Source organism: Trachemys scripta, chromosome 11, assembly GCF_013100865.1.
Source record: "Trachemys scripta elegans isolate TJP31775 chromosome 11, CAS_Tse_1.0, whole genome shotgun sequence".
Taxonomy (NCBI): Eukaryota; Metazoa; Chordata; order Testudines; family Emydidae; genus Trachemys; species Trachemys scripta.
In genome coordinates, this window is record NC_048308.1 from 40,388,856 (window position 1) to 40,406,009 (window position 17,154).

Genomic DNA, 17,154 nt, shown 5'->3' on the forward strand with positions numbered 1-17,154 from the left:
TGGTCTACTATATCTATTCATCCGATTTGTACACATATATCATTTTCTACTTGAGATTAAGAATATGGGCTGTATACTTGCTTGGTTTCTAAGTAAGCTTTGTGAGGCATTTGGTCAGTTTCTTTAGGAAGGAATTCGCAAGGTTAAGTACCTGATCAGGAAGCACTTGGGGAACAATGCATCTTGGAATGCTCCAATCCAGATAAGAAGTCTTCCTGGAGACATACAAGATACCATGTGAATAATGGCTTTGGCCTGTAAAGACTGAGTCATGCAGGGACATGTGACTTGCCCAGGTGACTTCAGAACTCCATCTTGGAGCTGGACTTTGCATAGGAGTGAGGAGGGGGGGTCTCCACCCACAAGAGAAAGTCTATTTAAACCCATGGGAGACCCCTCCATTTTGGTCTTCAGCTGGCTAAAGAAGGAGCCTCTCCACCCCCCAGAATACTGGAAGGAAACTGGAACAAAGGACAGTAACTACAGGGGGTGTGAGTGATTGCTGGACCCAGGCTAAAAGGAGATTAGCCTGTAAAAGGGAGCATTCTGGAACTGGTAAGGATCTTATCTGTATTCAGTGTTTGATTAGACATAGATTTGCACATTTTATTTTATTTTGCTTGGTGATTTACTTTGTTCTGTTTGTTACTACTTGGAACCACTTAAATCCTACTTTCTGTATTTAATAAAATCACTTTTTACTTAGTAATTAACTCAGAGTATGTATTAATACCTGGGGGAGCAAACAACTGTGCATATCTCTCTATCAGTGTTAGAGAGGGCGAACAATTTATGAGCTTTATACAGGGTAAAACGGATTTATTTGGGTTTAGACCCCATTGGGAGTTGGGCATCTGAGTGCTATAGACAAGCACACTTCTGTGAGCTGTTTTCAGGTAAACTTGCAGATTTGGGGCACGTAATTCAGACCCCGGGTCTGTGTTGAAGCAGACGGGAGTGTCTGGCTCAGCAAGACAGGGTGCTGGAGTCCTGAGCTGGCGGGGAAAACAGGAGCAGGGGTAGTCGTGGTACATTAGGTGGCAGCTCCCAAGGGGGTTTCTGTGATCCAACCCGTCACACCCCCATTGTAGCAAGCTTCTATTGGAAAGGACACATTTTGACCTGATCTCATTAGGAGCCCTCACTCACTTACTCTCACACACACACCTGGGGACATTTTCTGGTCCCAGTAGTGAGTGAGAATACACAGAAAGGTTCAGGAACCCAATCTTGTGGCCATTACATTCCATTGAAAAACTCCAAATCATTTCACTGACCGCAAAAAGAAACCACAGATCCATCCTTCCAGGACCTGGATCTTGGGCTCAGTCCTGGAGAAATCAAAACTTTGGCAAACATCGCATATGTATCAATTCCTTTTTCTGTTTATAATGAGAAACAGCATCTCTTTCCTGCTGATTCCTCAGCCCCACTCTTTCAGCTAGGTCATTTCTAACTTCAGTCCAGTTCTCTCCTCTTCGCTTCCCAGTTCTCCCCCCCCCCTCTACCCCCCCCCCCCCCCTTTGATATTTTTCCCCACTGAAAAGATCATGGGAACAACTTGTTCTTAACTGAAAACACAAAAGCAACCAGTCTCATTTTGCAAGGTTGTGCTTTTTAGTTCGGTCTTGGTTTTTTGTACATAGACACCAACCATGAAACACTGATATTTTAATCACTGAACAGTGAATATAAGAAGATTCTGACTGCATTTGTAACATCTGTCGGTGTGCGGGATCGAGACAGAGACTCTGGAACTTAGTGTATGAGCCTCTACTGCATGAGCTAAAAGCCAACTGCCTCCTAGCTAAGGCTGTAGAGCAGACTCATTTAAAACACACACATTATCTCTCTCTCTCCCCTCCTCACCCAGAAGGTATGTGAGCTACACATTCATGACTTGTCAACTACAAAATGGCTCCAAATTAGTAGTCTTGTTGTTTCTGCAGCACAGAAATACTATAAATACACCAAAACATGTAAGAATTCAGAGGATATTACTCACCTTAGAAGTTAATCCCAGATACTCAGAGATGGGAGTTTCATACTGCTCAGCGAGTCCTTCACCACATCTTTGTGGACTAGTAATAAGAAACCAGCAAAAATCAGATGACTGAATATTCAAAATACCCAAACCAGTTGAGATAAAAAGAAAAGAACCAACAAGGCTTTTTGTCTGCATAAAGAACATTTGAAATTTCCTACATTACTACACAAAATGTAGACCTCATCTACATTGGGAATTTCTCCCTATACCAACAATTAGCAGCCAGTAACTGACATAACTGCATAACCGCAAACCCCATGTGAGGATAAAGAAAACAGCAGTTTGTAGAAGTGACGCTCACTCAATTCCTGCTTGAAATCACCTTAAGCTCCATCAGTGCAAATTGCTGCTTTCCTTATCTACACTGGGTTGGCAATGATTCTGTTACATCAGAGGCTGGGGTACAACCTAGACAAGACCACAAAAGACAGATTCAGATCTCAGTCAGGAGCCAATCCAGAGATGTTTGATGATGGAAAACAGGTGTAAATGAAAGGAAAAAATCTATTCAGCAGGACACATATGGAATTGTACTTCTTTTACAATTATCAGAACTTAAATATGATGCAATTTTCCATTTAGACACCAATTTTATACGTACAATCTAAAGGTTGTTTATTGGTTTTAAGGAAGTCTTGTAGGGTGACCAGATGTCCCAATTTTATAGGGACAGTCCTGATATTTGGGGCTTTTTCTTATATAGGCGCCTATTACCCCCCACCCTCTGTCCCAGTTTTTCACGCTTGCTGTCTGGTCACCTTAAAGTCTTGTACAAAATATACTGTGTAAGAGTCAGAGTATTTTGCATACCTATACTTTAGAAAAAGTCTCATCAATACAGCATAAGGTAACACAGAGGAAGCCACTTTCAATAAGCCTATAGCAAAGTTCCCAATTGTTTCAATGCATTTTAATTCTTCTTGCAGCAAAGCTTGGCTACACTATTGTATGTAGGTTTCACTGTGCTAATCCTCTTAGAATGTAGGATTTATCACCTTCCCCACAGCGTTAAAAGCTGCATTACAAGGTAATAATCACTTCCGCTTCCTCCTCTGCTCAGGATAGAGGAGGAAGGGGGAGCAGTACTAAGGAGAAAGCCCTGATTCCTACTTTTACTCCAGCTGCTCCTAGCAAAAACTGGAGACCAAAGCCTCCAATTGTAGGGGACCTCTCAGGGATGTGAAGAGATGCTTTGTCACCACTTCCAGGATGAAAAGGAGAGACAGAACCTCTTACCAGACATCCCCTCTCCAGTTATAGTGGGACTCTGTACATAGTGCCCATCCTGAAGTCTCTATTTCAAATGAGTTTGACTGAAATAAGGACTTTAGGAGCAGTCTCTGTGAAGACAGGGCTGTTCCCTCAAATTTTTGACAGGCCGTGTGCGCAAAAAAATTCTTCTTTGTAAATTGTTGTGCTTCTGTGCAAATTTTGGTGCATGTGGTGTTTCGCCGTGTGCGCAGGGTTCAGGATCAGTGTGCGCGTGCACAGCTTAGAGGGAACAGTAGACAGGGGTCTGTTCATTCATCCATATCAACCAACTGGGTGGGGGTGGAAGGCAGACAAGTAAATACTCCTTTCTGGGAACACCCACACTAATCTGAGAGGAGCCCAGCCTTTTCTATCCCCTGATTAGGGTAATGAATTCCACCTGCTCCAACTGACTTCAGAAGCACAGCTGACTTCCTCATCCCAATCAAGCTAGCACAGGAGGAAAGCAGTTGTGCCTGACTATTGCTGGTGATTTAGGGCCAGATCCACAAAGGATTTAGACACCACTGTGATCCACAAAACCCCTGCCTAAACTCACTGGTTGCCTGTATTTCTCTGTAAAATTTCCCTATGCACCCACATTTCTGCTCTGAAGAAGTGGGTTTTTTACCCACGAAAGCTTATGTCCAAATAAATCTGTTAGTCTTTAAGGTGCCACTGGATTCCTTGTTATTTCTGCTCTGACACTGTTGCCACCAGGTGCCTATTTCCTGCCTAAGCCCCAGTGCAATCCTCAAGCCAAAAAGCGGCAGATAGGCAGAGGAATGCCTATGGGACCTAATCCTATAGGCATGCTCAGAGCATGCCTGACTAACTCCACATAAAGTTTTGCCCAGGAGTTAGGTTTCTCATCTGGGATGTGGGAGATATCAGTTCAGTTAACCCCCCCCTCCCCCCCCCCCAGAGGAGAAGGTATGTGAACAGGGGTTCCCCGCTCCTCAGGTGAGTGCCCTAACTACTAGGCTAGTCTGATGTGGCTTTCTTGAGCTCCTTTGTTAAATCTGTTCCACATTTCATATTAATAGGGATAGAGACAGAGAATTAGTTTAGTGGTTAGGGAGCTCACCTCAGAGCTGGGAGAACCCAGTTCAAATTCCTCCTCATCCAACTTGGTCCTGTAAGATGCTGAACTCCTAGCTCCTAGAAGGGGCTGAGTGTCTTCAGAGCCCAGTGAAGACAAATGCTCAATGCCTCACAGAACAGGACCCCTCGGTTGGAAACTTCATGTTTTCTTGCAATATTTTAGTACTTCCACTCCTGGCTACAACCAAAAAGTACAGAGGCTCAAATATTGAACTTCTTAAAGACATCAACTAAACTATTTGAAGTCTCAACAGAAAAAAAAATTGTTTGGCTTGTGCTGGGTGAAAACTGGAAGTGTTGGGGGTGGAGAAGAGCTCTGAACTGATTTACCTTATTACTAGTGCACCCAGCAGGGGCAGAGGGATCAGATACAGAACACCTGGCATTTTAACAACTTGATATAAACACATTCTTCTGGCCTGAGTTTGGTGAAGCCTGAGTTGAAGTACTCATGCTGGCTCTTAGTATTTGGCTTATGTATGCAAGAAAAAACTATATTCAAGTAGCAGGGTTAGGTGTAACAGCTGCTGTCTGTTTAGGGAAACTGTTTTAATCTCACTCTGCTAACAACTGTTTTATTTACAGTGACAATACAAAAAAAAAAAAAGTGAGAGAGAAACCCACTAGTCCAGACTATTATGCTGTCAGTCACAATTACCAGGTTGGCAATTTATTTCCTGCAAAAGCCTAACTTGTTTTCTGCTTTTCTTTAGTTAACAGAGGGAGGAGTTAGGGCAGTAGCTCATGAAAGCTTATGCTCTAATAAATTTGTTAGTCTCTAAGGTGCCACAAGTACTCCTGTTCTTTTTTTAGAGGGAGGAGTTTGCCACTCTTGGAAATCAGTATTGCAAATAATGCAACCCTGGTGTTAGTGGGTATCTACCATTTGTAATCTCCTCAAATTCCAGAGTATTCTTGGGCCTCCCAGTTCCTCCCCTTACATCTGGACCAACTTTTCCAGTGGCTGCTGTCCTATTGCTGAGCCACTACAGACCAGCAGTTCTCAAACTGTGCTTTGTGGAAAGCCACAGCCAGGAGCCCCAGCAGGGCTGAAACCCAGAGCCCCATGCCCCGAGAGGGGCTGAAGCGTGGAGCCCCGAGCCCTGTGCCCCATGCCCCATGCCCAGTGGGGCTGAAGCTCCCTGCCCTGAGTGGGGTTGAAGCCCTGAGCTCTGAGGCCCTGAAGGTAGGGGGTTGCCATTTTTTTTTAGTGGGGGGTCATGATTTTTTTAAGTCTAAATGGGGTCACCAGCACAAAAAGTTTGAGAAACATTGCTAGACTGTACCATGAAGGGCAATTAGATGTTTTTCTCCTTCATAATATTGCCCTGAGACCATAATTAGAACAGAACATCCTTAATGTATCTGCAGTGCTTGCACCAAGGGAATTCTCCACAGCTGATCCTGGGGCTTTTAGAGCCCCATTACACGGTGCCTGCCCCTTTAGGCAGGGTAAAGGGACCATGGTAGAGGTGAGAATTTCACCCCAGGTGTTCTGAATAAAATGGGTATGTACTTTTTCTCATTAGAAGGCTTTTAAATGGCTCCATTTAAAAAGTATTCCCATAACTAACCAACAAAACCTCATTACAGAGCATATTTGAAACTTAGATTTTTATATTTGGTTGTGCAACTTTCACTTTTCAGTCCAGGAATGATAAAATAATATTTAAATTGCCATTATTTGAAAACTATACACTGATCTCCATCCATGAAGTTGACAGAGAAGAGAAAAAAAGCTGACAACGTATTCTGGGAGGTCCCCATCACTGAGAACTATTTTCAGTGACCAAGGCAAAGAATGTTTCTTGCACACAATGCACTCTATCAACAAATGCTTTCCCACATATGTATAAAGAAATGGATGCTGTGATGCTTGTAGGCAGGGCCTTTTGTCTGACAGACTCTTTCACCAACAATTTCAGCCATATAGTGCTAGAGGAATATGATCTGAGTGTCCAGCCATTTTTGGTTTTGGCTGTATGGCATATTCATTTACTTTATTAAGCTGGTGCCTCCATCCTATTTATTGAAACACTGCATTTTCATGTACTTACATGAAAGAAGAAAGATATAAATATTTTTTCAAAAACTAAGAAAAACCCAAATATAAACTCTTCATTTAACACCCCCCCTTCCCAAAAAACCACTTATACTGCAATTGAACATCTGTAGCTGGCCTGGGTTGGCTGGCCCAAGTCAGCTGACTCTGCCTTGGGCTGTGGGGCTGAAAAACTGCTGTGTAGACATTCTGGCTTGGGATGGAGCCTGAGCTCTGGGATCCCACAGGGTTGAAGGGTCCAGGAACTTGGGCGCCAATCCAAGCCCAAATGTCTAAACAGCAATTTTTATCCCTACAGCCTGAGCCCAAGTCAGCTGACCCAGGTCAGCCATGACCATGCCATGGGTCTTTTATTCCAGCATAGACGTACCCTTAAGCTTGTTAAATAAGTATGTTGTTGTCAACTGTTACAAAACTCAAGCACTCAAAAGCAAGTAACTGAATAGTTAAGTACATCATAGATCTTATATTGCTCCTATAATATACCAATTATTTTTATCAAGTACAGAGATGCATATTACAGCACAATATAACCTTTACTCTGACCTCAGACACATATTTGTTTCTACAGAAATCTCAAACTATGAACGTAAAATTAACTCCTTCTGAAGAAGTATAAAAATCATATATACATATTCACAATGACACATACTGACCAGACTCAAATGCAAGTCCATATCCATATATCATTTCACCATAAATCAACAATGTTACCTGTAAACTACATAAACAACATTTAGTCTTAAGACACATCAATTAAAAGCATTCTATCAAAATTCTAGTGTCAGTTCACATGTATATGAATTCATAAAATTCCATTAATAGTATCTATTAAAATAAAATATTTAGATTAAGAAACAACCTCCTTTCCCCCACCCCCACACCCGATAGATTGGCCAGTTAACGTTGTGTTGTGATGAAATATGCATTTATTTGTACTTGGTAAGAACTGTGTGTGTGTTTGTTATGAGGGTAAGAATTATTATATCTTTAACTACTCATATGCTTGGTTTTAAGTATTGTACAAGAGGAGATAGTTTGTTGTCACTTGGCCACCACATGTGCTTTTTAAAACAAAGTTTTTTGGAACATATAGCTATAGGTACTTCCAGCTGATGAAGTTTACAGTCTAGTAAGTCATAAGGGGAAACACATAGCTCAGCTTTATGCAATGTAGTTCTTTGCAGCCCATAAAGATCTTGGGGATAATGAGCCTAAATGAAATTGTCCTGGTAGCAGAGCACATCTTTTGGGGCCGCCTTTGGGATCAGACATTGCACTGCAAATCTCCAGCCTGACTATGTATAATAATGAATTCAAGAGCTGAGATTATGTCACTGTGAATTTTGCTGTTCTCAAAGCTTAAGACGGGTATGTTGCAATCTGATGATGCTTTTTGCAATTGCGATGTTGTTACTGTCAGAAACAATCTGTTGACTTTGCATATTTCCACATTTTTGCGAGCTGCCTGGATTCTATCTTCTGCAATTGGAATGGAGATTTACTAATTTATTTTGTTTTGCAAGACGAAAGGCCTTGCAAAGGGTGTGAAGAGGTCCCACCATTCTGAATCTGGCAAAATTCAGATTTGGGGCATAATCATTTTAATGAGGACTCAGATTCAGCGGTCCCTCCCTGCGTCCCATGGGCAAGATAACCCAATATCCTTAGAATTCAGGCTCCATAGGGCACAAGAGCCTCAGAAATAGTTGCATCAGAGCAGAAATGAAACGTGCTTCCTTCACACTAACTACTACAGGCAAATAATGCAGAGCAAGGACTAGTCAGTACATCTGGGATTGAATGGATGAGACATTACTACAAAGTACCCAATATATGAATTCATTAGCAGGGATAACTGATGTAATAAACTGGCATCTGGGGACTTTTGAAGAGCTCTGAGCACAGTCTGAGGCAAGAACTGATACAGGTTACAGCTTAACCCCTTCACTGCTGACATCTGTGCAGTGGAGATGCATATTTTACATTCATCTTTGTTTGCCAAGGATGAAACCCAGTGCAATAGCTGCACTCTTGCTCAGCGCAGGCAGGAATCATTTGCTTAGAATATAGAAGTCATAGTAGGATCCAGGAAAACCTAGACACAATTGTAAACAGCAACTTAGCCCTGGTCTACACTACGAGTTTAGGTCGAATTTAGCAGAATTAGATCGATTTAACCCTGTATCCATCCACACGACAAAGCCATTTTTGTCAACTTAAAGGGCTCTTAAAATCCATTTCTGTATTCCTCCCCGACGAGGGGATTAGCGCTGAAATCAACATCGCCGGGTCGAATTTGGGGTAGTGCAGACGCAATTTGACGGTATTGGCCGCCGGGAGCTATCACAGAGTGCTCCATTGTGACTGCTCTGAACAGCACTCTTAACTCAGATGCACTGGCCAGGTAGGCAGGAAAAGCCCCACAAACTTTTGAATTTCATTTCCTGTTTGACTAGCGTGGCGAGCTGATCAGCACAGGTGACCATGCAGAGCTCATCAGCACAGGTGACCACGCAATCCCAGAATCGCAAAAGAGCTCCAGCATGGACCGAACGGGAGGTACTGGATCTGATTTTCTGTTCTATCAGAAATCAAAAGACAAAATGCCAAAATATTTGCCAAAATCTTCAAGGGCATGATGGACAGAGGCTACAACAGGGACGCACAGCAGTGCTGTATGAAAATTAAGGAGCTCAGGCAAGCCTACCAAATTGGCAAACGGCTGCTCTGGGTCAGAGCCCCAGACATGCCTCTTCAATGATGAGCTGCATGCAATTCTAGGTGGGCCCCTCCCACTACCCCAACCCTTTTCAGGGACACCTGCAAGGGGGGAGTCTCATGAAACAGGGATGAGGATTTTGGGGACGAGGAAGATGGGGAGGTGGAGGAGGATGAGGATAGCGCACAGCAAGCAAGCAGAGAAACCATACTCCCTGACAGCCAGGAACTGTTTATCACCCTGGAGCCAATACCCTCCCAACCTTCCCAAGGTGGGTTCATGGACCATGAAGCTGGAGAAGGGACCTCTGGTGAGTGTACCTTTGTAAATATAATGCATGGTTTAAAAGCAAGTATGTTTAATGATTAATTTGCCCTGAAGACTTTGGATGAATTCGTGGCCAGTACAGTCCCTTCTTTTAAATGGCCAACCCAATGGGTGCTTGGTATGGGAAAGGCGGGCGCTGCTGTTTAACATTCCCACATGTTATGAAGGTTGAAGAAGCTGAAAGACTGTGGCTTATCATGTCTGCCAGCAAGCTGAATTCTGTTGCCCAGCCCTGCATGTATGATTTCTCACACCAAATCTGCAGGCCCTTAATATAAGAGGCAAAATGTGACCCTGTACCGAAAGCACATGTGCTACGTAATGTTAACAGCTTGGTTCACCGTGAAAGAGTCTACCCATTGTTCTCTAAAATGTGTCTTTTTAAATACTACTCTCCCTTTTTTCCCTCCCGCAGCTGCAAATGTTTCAACACTACCCCTATCATCTCCGTCCCAGAAGCTAGTGCAGATAAGAAAGCAGAAAAAAAAACCCACTTGCCATGAAATGTTCTCTGAGCTCATACAGTCCTCCTGCACTGAAAGAGCTCAGCAGAATGTGAGGAGGCAAACAATGTCAGAGTCCAGGAAAGCAGAAAATGAACGCGAGGACAGGAGGGACGAACGAAATGAGGGGTGGTGGTAGCAAGATGAGAGATGGTGGCAGCGCGATGAGTGGAGGCAGGATGCAATGCTGAGGCTACTGGGGGAATCAAACTGATATGCTCTGGTGTCTGGTGGAGCTGTAGGAAAGGTAGCAAGAGCACAGACCGCTGCTGCTGCCCCTGTGTAACCACCCACCCTCCTCCCCAAGTTCCATAGCCTCTTCACCCAGACACCCAAAAACGTGGGGGGGGAGAGAAGGAGGCATGGCTCCGGGCACCCAACCACTCCACCCCAGAGGACTGCCCAAGCAACAGAAGGCTGAAATTCAATAAGTTTTGAAGTGCAGTGTGGCCTTGTCCTTCCCTCCTCCCCTCATCCACCACCCTTCCCGGTGCTTCCCTCCTCCCCCACCGCTCCCGGGCTACCTTGGCAGTTATCACCCTATTTGTGTGATGAATTAATAAAGAATGCATGATTTTGAAACAATAATGACTTTATTGCCTTTGCAAGCAGTGATTGAAGGCGGGAGGGCGGTTGGCTTACAGGGAAGTAGAGTGAAACAAGGGGGCGGGTTTTCATCAAGGCGAAACAAACAGAACTGTCACACCATAGCCTGGCCAGTCATGAAACTGGTTTTCAAAGCTTCTCTGATGCGCAGCGTGCTCTGCTGTGCTCTTCTAATCACCCTGGTGTCTGGCTGTGCGTAATCAGTGGCTAAGCAATTTGCCTCAACCTCCCACCCCACCATAAACGTCTCCCCCTTACTCTCACAGATATTGTGGAGCACACAACAAGCGGCAATAACAATTGGAATATTGGTTTCGCTGAGGTCTAACCGAGTCAGTAAACTGCACCAGTGCGCTTTTAAACATCCAAATGCACATTCTATCACCATTCTGCACTTGCTCACCTTATAGTTGAACAGCTCCTTACTACAGTCCAGGGTGCCTGTGTATGGCTTTATGATCCATGGCATTAAGGGGTAGGCTGGGTCCCCAAGGATAACTATAGGCATTTCAACATTCCCAACAGTTATTTTCTGGTTTGGGAAGTAAGTCCCTTCCTGCAGCTGTTCAAACAGACCAGAATTCCTGAAGATGCGAGCGTCATGTACCTTTCCCGGCCATCCCACGTTGATGTCAGTGAAATGTCCCTTGTGATCCACCAGTGCTTGCAGCACCACTGAAAAGTACCCCTTGCGGTTTATGTACTGGCTGCTAAGGTGAGTCCCAAGATAGGGATATGTGTTCCATCTATCGCCCCACCATAGTTAGGGAATCCCATTGCAGCAAAGCCATGCACTATGACCTGCACATTTCCCAGAGCCACTACCCTTGATAGCAGCAGCTCAGTGATTGCATTGGCTACTTGGATCACAGCAGCCCCCACAGTAAATTTACCCACTCCAAATTGATTCCCGACTGACCGGTAGCTGTCTGGTGTTGCAAGCTTCCGGAGGGCTATCGCCACTCGCTTCTCAACTGTGAGGGCTGCTCTCATCTTGGTATTCTGGCACTTCAGGGCAGGAGAAAGCAAGTCACAAAGTTCCATGAAAGTGCCCTTACACATGCGAAAGTTTCGCAGCCACTGGGAATCATCCCACACCCGCAACACTATGCGGTCCCACCAGTCTGAGCTTGTTTCTTGGGCCCAGAATCGGCGTTCCACGGCTATAACCTGCCCCATTAACAGCATGATCTCCAAAGCACTGGGGCCTGCGGTTTGATAGAATTCCATGTCCATGTCCTCATCACTATCATGATCGCGCTGTCGTTGCCTCCTCACCTGCTTTTGCAGGTTCTGGTTCTGCACATACTGCAGGATAATGCACGAGGTGTTTACAATGCTCGCAACAGCAGCAGTGAGCTGAGCGGGCTCCATGCTTGCCATGGTATGGTGTCTGCAGGAGAGCAGAGTTGCAGTGGAAGCGGTGGATGATGACAGATGCCACAACAATAGATATTTATACCGAACGACGAGAGGACCTGCAAGGTGGATTCAAGGCACCAGGAGAGCAGAGTTGCAGCGGAAGCGGTGGAGAATGACGGTTAGCACCGCACACATTTCCTGAGGAAGAACATACATTCCCGGGACCCCTTGACAGACAACCTGGAGAAATTCGCTATCGAGACACGAGCAGGAGAGCAGAGTTGCAGCGGAAGCAGTGGTTGGATGACGACGGTTAGCAGTCCTACTGCACCATCTGCTGAAAGCAGTATGGTGTCTGCACAGAAAAAAGGCACGGAACAATTGTCTGCCATTGCTTTCACGGAGGGAGGGGCAACTGATGACATGTACCCAAAACCACCCGCGACAATGTTTTTGCCCCATCAGGCATTGGGATCTCAACCCAGAATTCCAATAGGCAGCGGAGACTGTGGGAACTGTGGGATAGCTATCCACAGTGCAACGCTCTGAAGTCGATGCTAGCCACGGTACTGTGGACGCACTCCGCCGACTTAATGTGTTTAGTGGGGACACACACAATTGACTGTATAAAATCGCTTCCTAAAAATCGACTTCTATAAATTTGACCTAATTTTGTAGTGTAGACATACCCTTAGTCACATACAAACACATCACATTCATGGAGTATGCGTGTTTCCTGTTGGCAATATACTCTAGCCTAAGAACTATCAGGTACACAGAGTCCCATCCTCTATGCCTAGCAGTGATGGAAAGTAGGCAGTCTAATAGAGTTTCCTGCGTTATCTCTACTAAGTCATCCTTGTTCTTTGGGAAGATTAGCTGCTCAGTTGCACTCCTCACTGTCACTGAAGTAGCTGCCCAGGCAGCTAGGCCGAGGCAGCTGATAGGGATCACCACTGGCATCAGCCAATGTTCCATTAAAAGGATGCAGTGGATAGAGTGCTCGAGATGGTGGTGGCCGACTCAGACTGAAAGGGTATAGCTAGTGCTGTAGTGAAACTGATTTTCACTCCCAGGAAAAATTCTGGAAAAATTTTAATCCCAAATCAGGACAAAAATCCTAAACCGTGAAATTGTTTGTGGAAGTAAAATTCCATAATATTTTGTTTTGGAAACATCAAAATGTTCCCACACTGGGAATATTTAGGTGTTTCCAAATCAAATATGCTTCTGGGGGTTCCAGACTTCCCCAGACCTGGAAGCCCTGGCTATATGACCAGGCAAGCTTCTAAGGAGCCTGGGAGCCCACTTGCTACTCTTCTGGTCCCATACTATTGCTGTTGCCCATGTATGTGCATGTGTGTCACCCATATGCCTCCTGTGCCTTGGGTTTTTTAATATATTTGGCACTGTGTTTCCAGGTCTGTGATGTGTAGAGCAACCAATGCTCACGTTGCTCGCTGGGGTGTGACTTCGATGGGTCTGGAGGCAAAAGGTTCTCCCCTCAAGTGTGTGGGAAAGGCCGGAGGGGGACATGGAGATCACCAAAAGGAAGTGGCTGGGGCAATACTACATTTGCTCTCTTGGTTCCCCCTCTCTCTCCCTGCAGTGTGTGGGGATAGGGCAGGGGGAGGGTGCTGCTTCTTTCTCGTTTCTTCCCCTCTCCAGTGGCAGGCTAGCCCAAGGTAAGAGAGAGCTGCTACCCTCAGACAGTGGAGCAATGAGGGACTGGCTGATTGGCTCTTGCCTGCCAGGAGAGGTTGAGGGGGGTGAATTCTGCTTGCATTTATTGCTAGGAGTAGCCATTTTGAGCTCTTTTGCTTTCTGAGGGCAAGTCACCAGCCCCAGCCTTATCTAATGGGCTAGATGTCTTATCATTCTGGGGGCTAGGCAGATCACCAGACTTTGTTTGGGTCTGGAAGGAATGTTCCCAGCTGGTGAAACTGGCAAACTTCTGGGTATGTTTTTTCACCTTCCGTCCAACATCCTGGGGGTCTGGTTTGGAGGATTTAAATTACATTGTCACAACTTGAGTGGGTTTCAGTGCAGCTGGTGGGTTTAAAAATGGTCCAAGGTGAGGTCCCTGCACCATAATGGACTGCTTGGACATGGGCCAAGAGCACAACATTGCATGGTGAGAGATTTGCCTCCCTGTCTTGTGGAGCACATGGCTCATCTCATTTCATCTTTCCTGTCTCAAAGAAGGGAATGAGCTAGGACTTTGGTTTCCAGCCATGGTACCTGGGCGGGCTTGAGGGTGTAGAGGGAGAGGGAGCATTACCCATATAGCTGCCCTCAGATTTGCAGAACCCAGGGCCATTGGTTTCTAATTGAAATCTGCACCTGCCAGGTAGTTGAGGGAAATGGTTCCCATTGGTTAAGGGTTTTAATAAAGATGCAGCCTCCACATTTAACCCTACTATTGCATAGATGTCTCACTGTGTCCATGCCCACATCAATGCAAGACTGGTGCCTGAGTGGCTTAATCTGTGCTTGGTGGCTCAGTTATGCCATTGACATGACAAAGTCATGAAGTACCCAGCTGAGTGTAGGGGGATCTAAGCACTTTTGAAAATCCCATTTGGGCTACCAGCTCCTTAACAAAGGTCCGAGCTCCACTCTTCTTGGCGTTCTCTCTCAGAGTTGGAGCACACGCATTTAAGATTTTTGAAAATTTTCTCCTGTCTGAAGCGGAAAGTCAAGCCTGAGTAACTATCCTTTAGTAAACCTGTCCTAGCACAGAACCTCACTGTGATGCATAAACAATTTCCGTAAAAAAGTTACATTGGCACCACAAAGATGTATGTAGCGAGCAGAAATAATTTACCAGTTTGAAACTAATGGTGTACCTTAAAAAAAGAAAAAGTATTTCTGAGTTAGCAGCATGTGAAAAATATTCACTTTTAGAGGGTTCTCCACACTGAGTTCTAATAAATACATTTTTGTTATGAGGACATGCAAATGAGATGTACTGTTAGAAATAGTACTTGGGTCTTGGACAGACACTTTATACAGACCCCAACTGCCGAAATCAGGACTTTTAGCAAAAACACCATTCAAAAAGTTGTTTTTTTCCCCAAAATGTAAATATATTGTATATCTTATCAACTTTTGAGACATTCAAGCCTGACATCTTTGTCATTTAAACAAATTATATTATTTCATATCATGGTTTGAGACCGAAACAAGAGCCCCGAGTGAATAACCCTCCTAGGTGTCTATGTTGCTCTTATGCACTTCTTCAAAGGGCAAGTTCAAAGGTTTTTCAAAGAGCAAGTTCCTTTTAACTGATGCAACACATTGCTAATTAAAGCCTGTTACCATAGCCGGCATGTATATATACCCTCCTCTTGCAGAGCATTTGTAAATCTCCTTCACATTACTGGGAATTATACAAGTGCATCAAGAGAAGAATAGGCCCTGTGGGACCTTGACACTGGAAGTGCCTCAGAATTGGTGCCAATATACAATGCCTGGTTTGATTCTATTAAAAATCATTATACTGTAGTTGTTAGAACATTAATAGTGAGCTTCATGGAATATAATTCTCCCAGGGGAGGTTTGCATTATCTAGCCAATACTGTATATGTGACAAAAATGAATTACAACTTCCATTAAAGAGTGTGGTGAAAGGACTTAATTGTATATATCTGCATTGCAATTTAATATGTACAAGATAAACTCTGCCCCAATATATTGCTTTCTCTAAGTGTGGCTGGCCTGTCCAGAACCTGATATTTAGGCAGATCAGTTTGTTTTCAGATCCCCGTGCTAGGAGTTAGCTGCATTCCAAGGAAAGTGTAATTATATTCATAGGACCTTGAAAGGTCATTGAGTCCAGTCCCCTGCCTTCACAGCAGGACCAAGTACCATCCCTGACAGATTATTTTGCCCCAGATCCCTAAATGGTCCCCTCAAGGATTGAACTTACCACCCTGGGTTTAGCAGGCCAATGTTCAAACCACTGAGGTATCCCTCCCTCCCCCTCAATTTGATCCTGTGGAATATAAGTTACACAAAGATATGAAAAGGAGGTTAATGTTAGTATTTTCCAACCTTAACTACAGCGATTTGCTATCAGCATGACTCCTCCAACACAGCATTTTACAACCTTGGGCCAGATCCCAAGCTGGTGTAAATTAACATAGTTCCATTGAAGTCAATTTATACCAACTGAGAATTTGGCCCATTGTCTGCTCACTTAAAATGTCATTCATTTATATTTTCAACACTCCAGGGAGTTAAGTATTTCTTACAGCCATTTTACAGATGGTTAAATGACTTGCTCAAGGTCACGTTGCAAGTCATTGTAAGAGCTTGAATTAGAACGCAGGACTGCCTTACTTCAGTCATATGCTTGTTCCTCTAGATCACACTGCCTCCCATGAAAGCAGATGTGCTGAAGTCATAAACTGAAATCTGAACTCAGTTTCTCCCACGCATCCTCCAAGAAGCCCATGGGAGTTAAGGACATGAAGCACTTCACAAAATTGAGTCCTTAATAAGTTAAATCGTCCAAAAAGGGCAAGTAAAACTGGTCAAAAAGTTCTCCAACACAACTGAAATTTGGTGTGAAAACTTCAATTTATGCAGAAAGTGTTTGGGTTCTTGTTGAAACCCCATAAATTCTTTCAACAACCATAAAAATAAAAATCATGTTTTGAAAACTGAAAAACATCAAGTTTTCAGTGTTTCTGAAAAATTCTGTGAAAAAAGCTAGGTGAATATGAACTGTTTTTGTCTCCATTTGTAATGGAAAATAAAGTACATTTCCCAACCAGCTCTAGTGATGAATAAATCAGCTTGGTTGCCTGGTTTGCATTTCAGAAGTGAAATAAAGCAACAAGGGCTGTATTTGAAAAGCAGAAAAGGAGTGCTATAGATTTTTGCTGGTCAAATAGACAAGACATAATCTGTGTGATAGTATTTTTGGATAAATCTAAGGATTTGTAGTGGCAAGTTTTAATCACATATTCTCTAATCCATTAATCATGTGCTCCGGATAAGGAAGTCACTAGCATATCTAGAAAATCCCTGACTTTAGGAACAGTTTAAGAGCACTCACCACTTTGCTGGATGTACTTCGCTGTTTGCAGGATGGGACCCACACATCTTGACCTACCTGAAAGAATTATGAAAGCAAAGCAATCCCAGAGTGCTGGATTCTGTT

General features: G+C 44.1%; 1 long non-coding RNA gene across 1 annotated transcript in view; it reads right to left on the reverse strand.

Annotated features, from left to right (window-relative positions):
* Window positions 1-2,009: 2,009 nt before the first annotated feature.
* The window catches only part of LOC117884991, a 50,214-nt gene continuing 35,069 nt past the window's right edge, over window positions 2,010-17,154 (reverse strand). The window contains exons 2-3 of the long non-coding RNA XR_004647692.1: window positions 4,386-4,580; window positions 2,010-2,081 (exon numbers count right to left, since the gene is read on the reverse strand). This is a non-coding gene — a long non-coding RNA (uncharacterized LOC117884991). The remainder of the gene's footprint in view (window positions 2,082-4,385; window positions 4,581-17,154) is intronic.